We start from the raw sequence: 13482 nt of genomic DNA on the forward strand, positions 1-13482 counted from the left end.
GCTAGTACCTCCCCATATATATGTATGGAATGGAGTTTGCAACTGAAAAGAAACTTTGTGTTCCCAACAAGCTATGTGAAGGACGGCTTTCACACACACTTATCTCTCAGAACTGAGCAAGTGGAGAGACGTTCGTTCATCTAGCACCAAGGGAACTGGTTGCAGGAGACACTGTTTCACTGTATTCTCAGTCTGTTTCCTAGTGCCGGTTTGAAGTTCCTGCAGTTTTCACTGTAAAACAGAGTTGGAGGTAGTACCTCCCCATATATATGTATGGAATGGAGTTTTCAACAGAAAAGAAACTTTGTGTTCCCAACAAGCTAGGTGAAGGACGGCTTTCACACACACTTATGTCTCAGAACTTAACAAATGGCGAGACGTTCGTTCATCGAGCACCAAGGGAACGGGTTGCAGGAGACACTATTTCTCTTTTTTCCCAGTCTGTTTCCTAGTGCCGGTTTGAAGTTCCTGCAGTTTTCACTGTAAAACAGAGTTGGAGCTTGTACCTCCCCATATATATGTATGGAATGGAGTTTGCAACTGAAAAGAAACTTTGTGTTACCAACAAGCTAGGTGAAGGACGACTTTCACACACAATTATCTCTCAGAACTGAGCAAGTGGAGAGACGTTCGTTCATCTAGCACCAAGGGAACGGGTTGCAGGAAACACTTTTCTCTGCTTTCTCAGTCTGTTTCCTAGTGCCGTTTTGAAGTTCCTGCAGTTTTCACTGTAAAACCGAGTTGGAGCTAGTACCTCCCCATATATATGTATGGAATGGAGTTTGCAACTGAAAAGAAACTTTGTGTTCCCAACAAGCTAGGTGAAGGACGGCTTTCACACACACTTATCTCTCAGAACTGAGCAAGTGGAGAGACGTTCGTTCATGTAGCACCAAGGGAACGGGTTGCAGGAGACACTATTTCTCTGCTTTCTCAGTCTTTTTCCTAGTGCCGGTTTGAAGTTCCTTCAATTTTCACTGTAAAACCGAGTTGGAGCTAGTACCTCCCCATATATATGTATGGAATGGAGTTTGCAACTGAAAAGAAACTTTGTGTTCCCAACAAGCTATGTGAAGGACGGCTTTCACACACACTTATCTCTCAGAAATGAGCAAGTTGAGAGACGTTCGTTCATCTAGCACCAAGGGAACTGGTTGCAGGAGACACTGTTTCACTGCATTCTCAGTCTGTTTCCTAGTGCCGGTTTGAAGTTCCTGCAGTTTTCACTGTAAAACAGAGTTGGAGGTAGTACCTCCCCATATATATGTATGGAATGGAGTTTTCAACAGAAAAGAAACTTTGTGTTCCCAACAAGCTTGGTGAAGGACGGCTTTCACACACACTTATCTCTCGGAACTGAGCAAGTGGAGAGACGTTCGTTCATTTAGCACCAAGGGAACGGGATGCAGGGACACATTTTCTCTGCTTTCTCAGTCTGTTTCCTAGTGCCGTTTTGAAGTTCCTGCAGTTTCACTGTAAAACCGAGTTGGAGCTATTACCACCCATATATATGTATGGAATGGAGTTTGCAACTGAAAAGAAACTTTGTGTTCCTAACAAGCTAGTTGAAGGACGGCTTTCACACACACTTATCTCTCAGAACTGAGCAATTCGAGAGACGTTCGTTCATCTAGCACCAAGGGAACGGGTAGCAAGAGACACTTTCCTCTGCTTTCTCAGTCTGTTTCCTAGTGCCGGTTAGAAGTTCCTGCAGTTTTCACTGTAAAACCGAGTTGGAGCTAGTACCTCCCCATATATATGTATGGAATGGAGTTTGAACTTAAAAGAAATTTTGTGTTCCCAACAAGCTAGGTGAAGGACGGCTTTCACACACACTTATCTCTCAGAAATAAGCATGTGGAGAGACGATCGTTCATCTAGGACCAAGGGAGCGGTTTGCAGGAGACACATTTTCTCTGCTTTCTCAGTCTGTTTCCTAGTGCCGGTTTGAAGTTCCTGCAGTTTTCACTGTCAACCCGAGTTGGAGCTAGTACCTCCCCATATATATGTATGGAATGGAGTTTGCAACTGAAAAGAAACTTTGTGTTCCCAACAAGCTAGGTGAAGGACTACTTTCACACACACTTTTCTCTCAGAACTGAGCAAGTGGAGAGATGTTCGTTCATCTAGCACCAAGGGAACGGGTTGCAGGAGACACTTTTTCTCTGCTTTCTCAGTCTGTTTCCTAGTGCCGGTTTGAAGTTCCTGCAGTTTTCACTGTAAAACAGATTTGGAGCTAGTACCTCCCCATATATATGTATGGAATGGAGTTTGCAACTTTAAAGAAACTTTGTGTTCCCAACATTCTAGGTGAAGGACGGCTTTCACACACACTTAACTCTCAGAACTGAGCAAGTGGAGAGGCGTTCGTTCATCTAGCACCAAGGGAACGGGTTGCAGGAGACACTTTTTCTCTGCTTTCTCAGCCTGTTTCCTAGTGTCGGTTTGAAGTTCCTTCAGATTTCACTGTAAACCCGAGTTGGAGCTAGTACCTCACCATATATATGTATGGACTGGAGTTTGCAACTGAAAAGAAACTTTGTGTTCCCAACAAACTAGGTGAACGACGGCTTTCACACATAATTATCTCTCCGAACTGAGCAAGTGAATACACGTTCTTTCATCTAGCACCAAGGGAACGGGTTGCAGGAGACACATTTTCTCTGCTTTCTCAGTCTGTTTCTAGTGCCGGTTTGAATTTCCTGCAGTTTTCACTGTAAAACTGATTTGGAGCTCGTACCTCCCCATACAAAAATATGGAATGGAGTTTGCAACTGAAAAGAAACTTTGTGTTCCCAACAAGCTAGGTGAAGGACGGCTTTCACACACACTTATCTCTCAGAACTTAGCAAGTGGCGAGACGTTCGTTCATCTAGCACCACGGGAACGGTTTGCAGGAGACACATTTTCTCTGCTTTCTCAGTCTGTTTCCTAGTGCCGGTTTGAAGTTCCTGCAGTTTTCACTGTAAAACCGAGTTGGAGCTTGTACCTACCCATATATATGTATGGAATGCAGTTTGCAACTGAAAAGAAACTTTGTGTTCCCACCAAGCTAGGTGAAGGACGGCATTCACACACACTTATCTCTCAGAAATAAGCATGTGGAGACACGATCGTTCATCTAGCGCCAAGGGAGCGGTTTGCAGGAGACACTGTTTCTCTGCTTTCTCAGTCTGTTTCCTAGTGCCGGTTTGAAGTTCCTGCAATTTTCACTGTAAAATCGAGTTGGAGCTAGTACCTCCCCATATATATGTATGGAATGGGGTTTGCAACTGAAAAGAAACTTTGTGTTACCAACAAGCTAGGTGGAGGACGACTTTCACACACAATTATCTCTCAGAACTGAGCAAGTGGAGAGACGTTCGTTCATCTAGCACCAAGGGAACGGGTTGCAGGAAACACTTTTCTCTGCTTTCTCAGTCTGTTTCCTAGTGCCGTTTTGAAGTTCCTGCAGTTTTCACTGTAAAACCGAGTTGGAGCTAGTACCTCCCCATATATATGTATGGAATGGAGTTTGCAACTGAAAAGAAACTTTGTGTTCCCAACAAGCTAGGTGAAGGACGGCTTTCACACACACTTATCTCTCAGAACTGAGCAAGTGGAGAGACGTTCGTTCATGTAGCACCAAGGGAACGGGTTGCAGGAGACACTATTTCTCTGCTTTCTCAGTCTTTTTCCTAGTGCCGGTTTGAAGTTCCTTCAATTTTCACTGTAAAACCGAGTTGGAGCTAGTACGTCCCCATATATATGTATGGAATGGAGTTTGCAACTGAAAAGAAACTTTGTGTTCCCAACAAGCTATGTGAAGGACGGCTTTCACACACACTTATCTCTCAGAACTGAGCAAGTGGAGAGACGTTCGTTCATCTAGCACCAAGGGAACTGGTTGCAGGAGACACTGTTTCACTGCATTCTCAGTCTGTTTCCTAGTGCCGGTTTGAAGTTCCTGCAGTTTTCACTGTAAAACAGAGTTGGAGGTAGTACCTCCCCATATATATGTATGGAATGGAGTTTTCAACAGAAAAGAAACTTTGTGTTCCCAACAAGCTTGGTGAAGGACGGCTTTCACACACACTTATCTCTCGGAACTGAGCAAGTGGAGAGACGTTCGTTCATCTAGCACCACGGGAACGGTTTGCAGGAGACACATTTTCTCTGCTTTCTCAGTCTGTTTCCTAGTGCCGGTTTGAAGTTCCTGCAGTTTTCACTGTAAAACCGAGTTGGAGCTTGTACCTACCCATATATATGTATGGAATGCAGTTTGCAACTGAAAAGAAACTTTGTGTTCCCACCAAGCTAGGTGAAGGACGGCATTCACACACACTTATCTCTCAGAAATAAGCATGTGGAGACACGATCGTTCATCTAGCACCATGGGAGCGGTTTGCTGGAGACACTGTTTCTCTGCTTTCTCAGTCTGTTTCCTAGTGCCGGTTTGAAGTTCCTGCAATTTTCACTGTAAAATCGAGTGGAGCTAGTACCTCCCCATATATATGTATGGAATGGGGTTTGCAACTGAAAAGAAACTTTGTGTTCCCAACAAGCTAGGTGAAGGACGACTTTCACACACAATTATCTCTCAGAACTGAGCAAGTGGAGAGACGTTCGTTCATCTAGCACCAAGGGAACGGGTTGCAGGAAACACTTTTTCTCTGCTTTCTCAGTCTGTTTCCTAGTGCCGTTTTGAAGTTCCTGCAGTTTTCACTGTAAAACCGAGTTGGAGCTAGTACCTCCCCATATATATGTATGGAATGGAGTTTGCAACTGAAAAGAAACTTTGTGTTCCCAACAAGCTAGGTGAAGGACGGCTTTCACACACACTTATCTCTCAGAACTGAGCAAGTGGAGAGACGTTCGTTCATGTAGCACCAAGGGAACGGGTTGCAGGAGACACTATTTCTCTGCTTTCTCAGTCTTTTTCCTAGTGCCGGTTTGAAGTTCCTTCAATTTTCACTGTAAAACCGAGTTGGAGCTAGTACCTCCCCATATATATGTATGGAATGGAGTTTGAAACTGAAAAGAAACTTTGTGTTCCCAACAAGCTATGTGAAGGACGGCTTTCACACACACTTATCTCTCAGAACTTAACAAATGGCGAGACGTTCGTTCATCGAGCACCAAGGGAACGGGTTGCAGGAGACACTATTTCTCTTCTTTCCCAGTCTGTTTCCTAGTGCCGGTTTGAAGTTCCTGCAGTTTTCACTGTAAAACCGAGTTGGAGCTAGTACCTCCCCATATATATGTATGGAATGGAGTTTGCAACTGAAAAGAAACTTTGTGTTCCCAACAAGCTAGGTGAAGGACGGCTTTCACACACACTTATCTCTCAGAACTGAGCAAGTGGAGAGACGTTCGTTCATCTAGCACCAAGGGAACTGGTTGCAGGAGACACTGTTTCACTGCATTCTCAGTCTGTTTCCTAGTGCCGGTTTGAAGTTCCTGCAGTTTTCACTGTAAAACAGAGTTGGAGGTAGTACCTCCCCATATATATGTATGGAATGGAGTTTGCAACTGAAAAGAAACTTTGTGTTCCCAACAAGCTAGGTGAAGGACTACTTTCACACACACTTTTCTCTCAGAACTGAGCAAGTGGAGAGATGTTCGTTCATCTAGCACCAAGGGAACGGGTTGCAGGAGACACTTTTTCTCTGCTTTCTCAGTCTGTTTCCTAGTGCCGGTTTGAAGTTCCTGCAGTTTTCACTGTAAAACAGATTTGGAGCTAGTACCTCCCCATATATATGTATGGAATGGAGTTTGCAACTTTAAAGAAACTTTGTGTTCCCAACATTCTAGGTGAAGGACGGCTTTCACACACACTTAACTCTCAGAACTGAGCAAGTGGAGAGGCGTTCGTTCATCTAGCACCAAGGGAACGGGTTGCAGGAGACACTTTTTCTCTGCTTTCTCAGCCTGTTTCCTAGTGTCGGTTTGAAGTTCCTTCAGATTTCACTGTAAACCCGAGTTGGAGCTAGTACCTCACCATATATATGTATGGACTGGAGTTTGCAACTGAAAAGAAACTTTGTGTTCCCAACAAACTAGGTGAACGACGGCTTTCACACATACTTATCTCTCCGAACTGAGCAAGTGAATACACGTTCTTTCATCTAGCACCAAGGGAACGGGTTGCAGGAGACACATTTTCTCTGCTTTCTCAGTCTGTTTCTAGTGCCGGTTTGAATTTCCTGCAGTTTTCACTGTAAAACTGATTTGGAGCTCGTACCTCCCCATACAAAAATATGGAATGGAGTTTGCAACTGAAAAGAAACTTTGTGTTCCCAACAAGCTAGGTGAAGGACGGCTTTCACACACACTTATCTCTCAGAACTTAGCAAGTGGCGAGACGTTCGTTCATCTAGCACCACGGGAACGGTTTGCAGGAGACACATTTTCTCTGCTTTCTCAGTCTGTTTCCTAGTGCCGGTTTGAAGTTCCTGCAGTTTTCACTGTAAAACCGAGTTGGAGCTTGTACCTACCCATATATATGTATGGAATGCAGTTTGCAACTGAAAAGAAACTTTGTGTTCCCACCAAGCTAGGTGAAGGACGGCATTCACACACACTTATCTCTCAGAAATAAGCATGTGGAGACACGATCGTTCATCTAGCGCCAAGGGAGCGGTTTGCAGGAGACACTGTTTCTCTGCTTTCTCAGTCTGTTTCCTAGTGCCGGTTTGAAGTTCCTGCAATTTTCACTGTAAAATCGAGTTGGAGCTAGTACCTCCCCATATATATGTATGGAATGGGGTTTGCAACTGAAAAGAAACTTTGTGTTACCAACAAGCTAGGTGGAGGACGACTTTCACACACAATTATCTCTCAGAACTGAGCAAGTGGAGAGACGTTCGTTCATCTAGCACCAAGGGAACGGGTTGCAGGAAACACTTTTCTCTGCTTTCTCAGTCTGTTTCCTAGTGCCGTTTTGAAGTTCCTGCAGTTTTCACTGTAAAACCGAGTTGGAGCTAGTACCTCCCCATATATATGTATGGAATGGAGTTTGCAACTGAAAAGAAACTTTGTGTTCCCAACAAGCTAGGTGAAGGACGGCTTTCACACACACTTATCTCTCAGAACTGAGCAAGTGGAGAGACGTTCGTTCATGTAGCACCAAGGGAACGGGTTGCAGGAGACACTATTTCTCTGCTTTCTCAGTCTTTTTCCTAGTGCCGGTTTGAAGTTCCTTCAATTTTCACTGTAAAACCGAGTTGGAGCTAGTACGTCCCCATATATATGTATGGAATGGAGTTTGCAACTGAAAAGAAACTTTGTGTTCCCAACAAGCTATGTGAAGGACGGCTTTCACACACACTTATCTCTCAGAACTGAGCAAGTGGAGAGACGTTCGTTCATCTAGCACCAAGGGAACTGGTTGCAGGAGACACTGTTTCACTGCATTCTCAGTCTGTTTCCTAGTGCCGGTTTGAAGTTCCTGCAGTTTTCACTGTAAAACAGAGTTGGAGGTAGTACCTCCCCATATATATGTATGGAATGGAGTTTTCAACAGAAAAGAAACTTTGTGTTCCCAACAAGCTTGGTGAAGGACGGCTTTCACACACACTTATCTCTCGGAACTGAGCAAGTGGAGAGACGTTCGTTCATCTAGCACCACGGGAACGGTTTGCAGGAGACACATTTTCTCTGCTTTCTCAGTCTGTTTCCTAGTGCCGGTTTGAAGTTCCTGCAGTTTTCACTGTAAAACCGAGTTGGAGCTTGTACCTACCCATATATATGTATGGAATGCAGTTTGCAACTGAAAAGAAACTTTGTGTTCCCACCAAGCTAGGTGAAGGACGGCATTCACACACACTTATCTCTCAGAAATAAGCATGTGGAGACACGATCGTTCATCTAGCACCATGGGAGCGGTTTGCTGGAGACACTGTTTCTCTGCTTTCTCAGTCTGTTTCCTAGTGCCGGTTTGAAGTTCCTGCAATTTTCACTGTAAAATCGAGTGGAGCTAGTACCTCCCCATATATATGTATGGAATGGGGTTTGCAACTGAAAAGAAACTTTGTGTTCCCAACAAGCTAGGTGAAGGACGACTTTCACACACAATTATCTCTCAGAACTGAGCAAGTGGAGAGACGTTCGTTCATCTAGCACCAAGGGAACGGGTTGCAGGAAACACTTTTTCTCTGCTTTCTCAGTCTGTTTCCTAGTGCCGTTTTGAAGTTCCTGCAGTTTTCACTGTAAAACCGAGTTGGAGCTAGTACCTCCCCATATATATGTATGGAATGGAGTTTGCAACTGAAAAGAAACTTTGTGTTCCCAACAAGCTAGGTGAAGGACGGCTTTCACACACACTTATCTCTCAGAACTGAGCAAGTGGAGAGACGTTCGTTCATGTAGCACCAAGGGAACGGGTTGCAGGAGACACTATTTCTCTGCTTTCTCAGTCTTTTTCCTAGTGCCGGTTTGAAGTTCCTTCAATTTTCACTGTAAAACCGAGTTGGAGCTAGTACCTCCCCATATATATGTATGGAATGGAGTTTGAAACTGAAAAGAAACTTTGTGTTCCCAACAAGCTATGTGAAGGACGGCTTTCACACACACTTATCTCTCAGAACTTAACAAATGGCGAGACGTTCGTTCATCGAGCACCAAGGGAACGGGTTGCAGGAGACACTATTTCTCTTCTTTCCCAGTCTGTTTCCTAGTGCCGGTTTGAAGTTCCTGCAGTTTTCACTGTAAAACCGAGTTGGAGCTAGTACCTCCCCATATATATGTATGGAATGGAGTTTGCAACTGAAAAGAAACTTTGTGTTCCCAACAAGCTAGGTGAAGGACGGCTTTCACACACACTTATCTCTCAGAACTGAGCAAGTGGAGAGACGTTCGTTCATCTAGCACCAAGGGAACTGGTTGCAGGAGACACTGTTTCACTGCATTCTCAGTCTGTTTCCTAGTGCCGGTTTGAAGTTCCTGCAGTTTTCACTGTAAAACAGAGTTGGAGGTAGTACCTCCCCATATATATGTATGGAATGGAGTTTTCAACAGAAAAGAAACTTTGTGTTCCCAACAAGCTTGGTGAAGGACGGCTTTCACACACACTTATCTCTCGGAACTGAGCAAGTGGAGAGACGTTCGTTCATCTAGCACCAAGGGAACGGGATGCAGGGACACATTTTCTCTGCTTTCTCAGTCTGTTTCCTAGTGCCGTTTTGAAGTTCCTGCAGTTTCACTGTAAAACCGTGTTGGAGCTATTACCACCCATATATATTTATGGAATGGAGTTTGAAACTGAAAAGAAACTTTGTGTTCCTAACAAGCTAGTTGAAGGACGGCTTTCACACACACTTATCTCTCAGAACTGAGCAATTCGAGAGACGTTCGTTCATCTAGCACCAAGGGAACGGGTAGCAAGAGACACTTTCCTCTGATTTCTCAGTCTGTTTCCTAGTGCCGGTTAGAAGTTCCTGCAGTTTTCACTGTAAAACCGAGTTGGAGCTAGTACCTCCCCATATATATGTTTGGAATGGTGTTTGCAACTGAAAAGAAAACTTGTGTTCCCAACAAGCTAGGTGAAGGACGGCTTTCACAGACACATATCTCTCAGAACTGAGCAAGTGGAGAGGCGTTCGTTCATCTAGGACCAAGGGAACGGGTTGCAGGAGACTCTTTTTCTCTGCTTTCTCAGTCTGTTTCCTAGTTCCGGTTTGAAGTTCCTTCAGATTTCACTGTAAATCCGATTTGGTGCTAGTACCTCCCCATATATATGTATGGAGTGGAGTTTGCAACTGAAAAGAAACTTTGTGTTCCCAAAAAACTAGGTGAAGTACGGCTTTCACACATACTTATCTCTGAGAACTGAGCAAGTGGATACACGTTCGTTCATCTAGCACCAAGGGAACGGGTTGCAGGAGACACTTTTTCTCTGCTTTCTCAGTCTTTTTCCTAGTGCCGTTTTGAAATTCCTGCAGTTTCACTGTAAAACCGAGTTGGAGCTAGTACCTCCCAATATATATGTATGGAATGGAGTTTGCAACTGAAAAGAAACTTTGTGTTCCCAACAAGCTAGGTGAAGGATGGCTTTCACACACATTAATCTCTCAGAACTTAGCAAGTGGAGAGACGTTCGTTCATCTAGCACCAAGGGAACTGGTTGCAGGAGACACTTTTTCACTGCATTCTCAGTCTGTTTCCTAGTGCCGGTTTGAAGTTCCTGCAGTTTTCACTGTAAAACCGAGTTGGAGGTAGCACCTCCCCATATATATGTATGGAATGGAGTTTTCAACAGAAAAGAAACTTTGTGTTCCCAACAAGCTAGGTGAAGGTCGGCTTTCACACACACTTATCTCTCGGAACTGAGCAAGTGGAGAGACGTTCGTTCATCTAGCACCAAGGGAACGGGATGCAGGGACACATTTTCTCTGCTTTCTCAGTCTGTTTCCTAGTGCCGTTTTGAAGTTCCTGCAGTTTCACTGTAAAACCGAGTTGGAGCTATTACCTCCCCATATATATGTAAGGAATGGAGTTTGCAACTGAAAAGAAACTTTGTGTTCCTAACAAGGTAGTTGAAGGACGGCTTTCACACACACTTATCTCTCAGAACTGAGCAATTGGAGAGACGTTCGTTCATCTAGGACAAAGGGAACGGGTTGCAGGAGACTCTTTTTCTCTGCTTTCTCAGTCTGTTTCCTAGTGCCGGTTTGAAGTTCCTTCAGATTTCACTGTAAAACAGATTTGGTGCTAGTACCTCCCCATATATATGTATGGAGTGGAGTTTGCAACTGAAAAGACACTTTGTGTTCCCAACAAACTAGGTGAAGGACGGCTTTCACACACACATATCTCTCAGAACTGAGCAAGTTGAGAGACGTTCGTTCATCTAGCACCAAGGGAACGGGTTGCAGGAGACACTTATTCTCTGCTTTCTCAGTCTGTTTCCTAGTGCCGGTTTGAAGTTCCTGCAGTTTTCACTGTAAAACCGAGTTGGAGCTAGTACCTCCCCATATATATGTATGGAATGGAGTTTGCAACTGAAAAGAAACTTTGTGTTCCCAACAAGCTATGTGAAGGACGGCTTTCACACACACTTTTCTCTCAGAACTGAGCAAGTGGAGAGACGTTCGTTCATCTAGCACCAAGGGAACGGGTTGCAGGAGAAACTATTTCTCTGCTTTCCCAGTCTGTTTCCTAGTGCCGTTTTGAAGTTCCTGCAGTTTTCACTGTAAAACCGAGTTGGAGCTTGTACCTCCCCATATATATGTATGGAATGGGGTTTGCAACTGAAAAGAAACTTTGTGTTCCCAACAAGCTAGGTGAAGGACGACTTTCACACACAATTATCTCTCAGAACTGAGCAAGTGGAGAGACGTTCGTTCATCTAGCACAAAGGGAACGGGTTGCAGGAAACACTTTTTCTCTGCTTTCTCAGTCTGTTTCCTAGTGCCGTTTTGAAGTTCCTGCAGTTTTCACTGTAAAACCGAGTTGGAGCTAGTACCTCCCCATATATATGTATGGAATGGAGTTTGCAACTGAAAAGAAACTTTGTGTTCCCAACAAGCTAGGTGAAGGACGGCTTTCACACACACTTATCTCTCAGACCTGAGCAAGTGGAGAGACGTTCGTTCATGTAGCACCAAGGGAACGGGTTGCAGGAGACACTATTTCTCTGCTTTCTCAGTCTTTTTCCTAGTGCCGGTTTGAAGTTCCTTCAATTTTCACTGTAAAACCGAGTTGGAGCTAGTACCTACCCATATATATGTATGGAATGGAGTTTGCAACTGAAAAGAAACTTTGTGTTCCCAACAAGCTATGTGAAGGACGGCTTTCACACACACTTATCTCTCAGAACTGAGCAAGTGGAGAGACGTTCGTTCATCTAGCACCAAGGGAACGGGTTGCAGGAGACACTGTTTCACTGTATTCTCAGTCTGTTTCCTAGTGCCGGTTTGAAGTTCCTGCAGTTTTCACTGTAAAACCGAGTTGGAGCTAGTACCTCCCCATATATATGTATGGAATGGAGTTTTCAACAGAAAAGAAACTTTGTGTTCCCAACAAGCTTGGTGAAGGACGGCTTTCACACACACTTATCTCTCGGAACTGAGCAAGTGGAGAGACTTTCGTTCATCTAGCACCAAGGGAACGGGATGCAGGGACACATTTTCTCTGCTTTCTCAGTCTGTTTCCTAGTGCCGTTTTGAAGTTCCTGCAGTTTCACTGTAAAACCGAGTTGGAGCTATTACCACCCATATATATGTATGGAATGGAGTTTGCAACTGAAAAGAAACTTTGTGTTCCTAACAAGCTAGTTGAAGGACGGCTTTCACACACACTTATCTCTCAGAACTGAGCAATTCGAGAGACGTTCGTTCATCTAGCACCAAGGGAACGGGTAGCAAGAGACACTTTCCTCTGCTTTCTCAGTCTGTTTCCTAGTGCCGGTTAGAAGTTCCTGCAGTTTTCACTGTAAAACCGAGTTGGAGCTAGTACCTCCCCATATATATGTTTGGAATGGTGTTTGCAAATGAAAAGAAAACTTGTGTTCCCAACAAGCTAGGTGAAGGACGGCTTTCACAGACACATATCTCTCAGAACTGAGCAAGTGGAGAGGCGTTCGTTCATCTAGGACCAAGGGAACGGGTTGCAGGAGACTCTTTTTCTCTGCTTTCTCAGTCTGTTTCCTAGTTCCGGTTTGAAGTTCCTTCAGATTTCACTGTAAAACCGATTTGTTGCTAGTACCTCCCCATATATATGTATGGAGTGGAGTTTGCAACTGAAAAGAAACTTTGTGTTCCCAACAAACTAGGTGAAGTACGGCTTTCACACATACTTATCTCTCAGAACTGAGCAAGTGGATACACGTTCGTTCATCTAGCACCAAGGGAACGGGTTGCAGGAGACACTTTTTCTCTGCATTCTCAGTCTTTTTCCTAGTGCCGTTTTGAAGTTCCTGCAGTTTCACTGTAAAACCGAGTTGGAGCTAGTACCTCCCCATATATATGTATGGAATGGAGTTTGCAACTGAAAAGAAACTTTGTGTTCCCAACAAGCTAGGTGAAGGATGGCTTTCACACACATTAATCTCTCAGAACTTAGCAAGTGGAGAGACGTTCGTTCATCTAGCACCAAGGGAACTGGTTGCAGGAGACACTTTTTCACTGCATTCTCAGTCTGTTTCCTAGTGCCGGTTTGAAGTTCCTGCAGTTTTCACTGTAAAACCGAGTTGGAGGTAGCACCTCCCCATATATATGTATGGAATGGAGTTTTCAACAGAAAAGAAACTTTGTGTTCCCAAAAAGCTAGGTTAAGTTCGGCTTTCACACACACTTATCTCTCGGAACTGAGCAAGTGGAGAGACGTTCGTTCATCTAGCACCAAGGGAACGGGATGCAGGGACACATTTTCTCTGCTTTCTCAGTCTGTTTCCTAGTGCCGTTTTGAAGTTCCTGCAGTTTCACTGTAAAACCGAGTTGGAGCTATTACCTCCCCATATATATGTAAGGAATGGAGTTTGCAACTGAAAAGAAACTTTGTGTT

This window comes from Camelus dromedarius, unplaced genomic scaffold, assembly GCF_036321535.1.
Source record: "Camelus dromedarius isolate mCamDro1 unplaced genomic scaffold, mCamDro1.pat HAP1_SCAFFOLD_161, whole genome shotgun sequence".
Classification (NCBI taxonomy): domain Eukaryota; kingdom Metazoa; phylum Chordata; class Mammalia; order Artiodactyla; family Camelidae; genus Camelus; species Camelus dromedarius.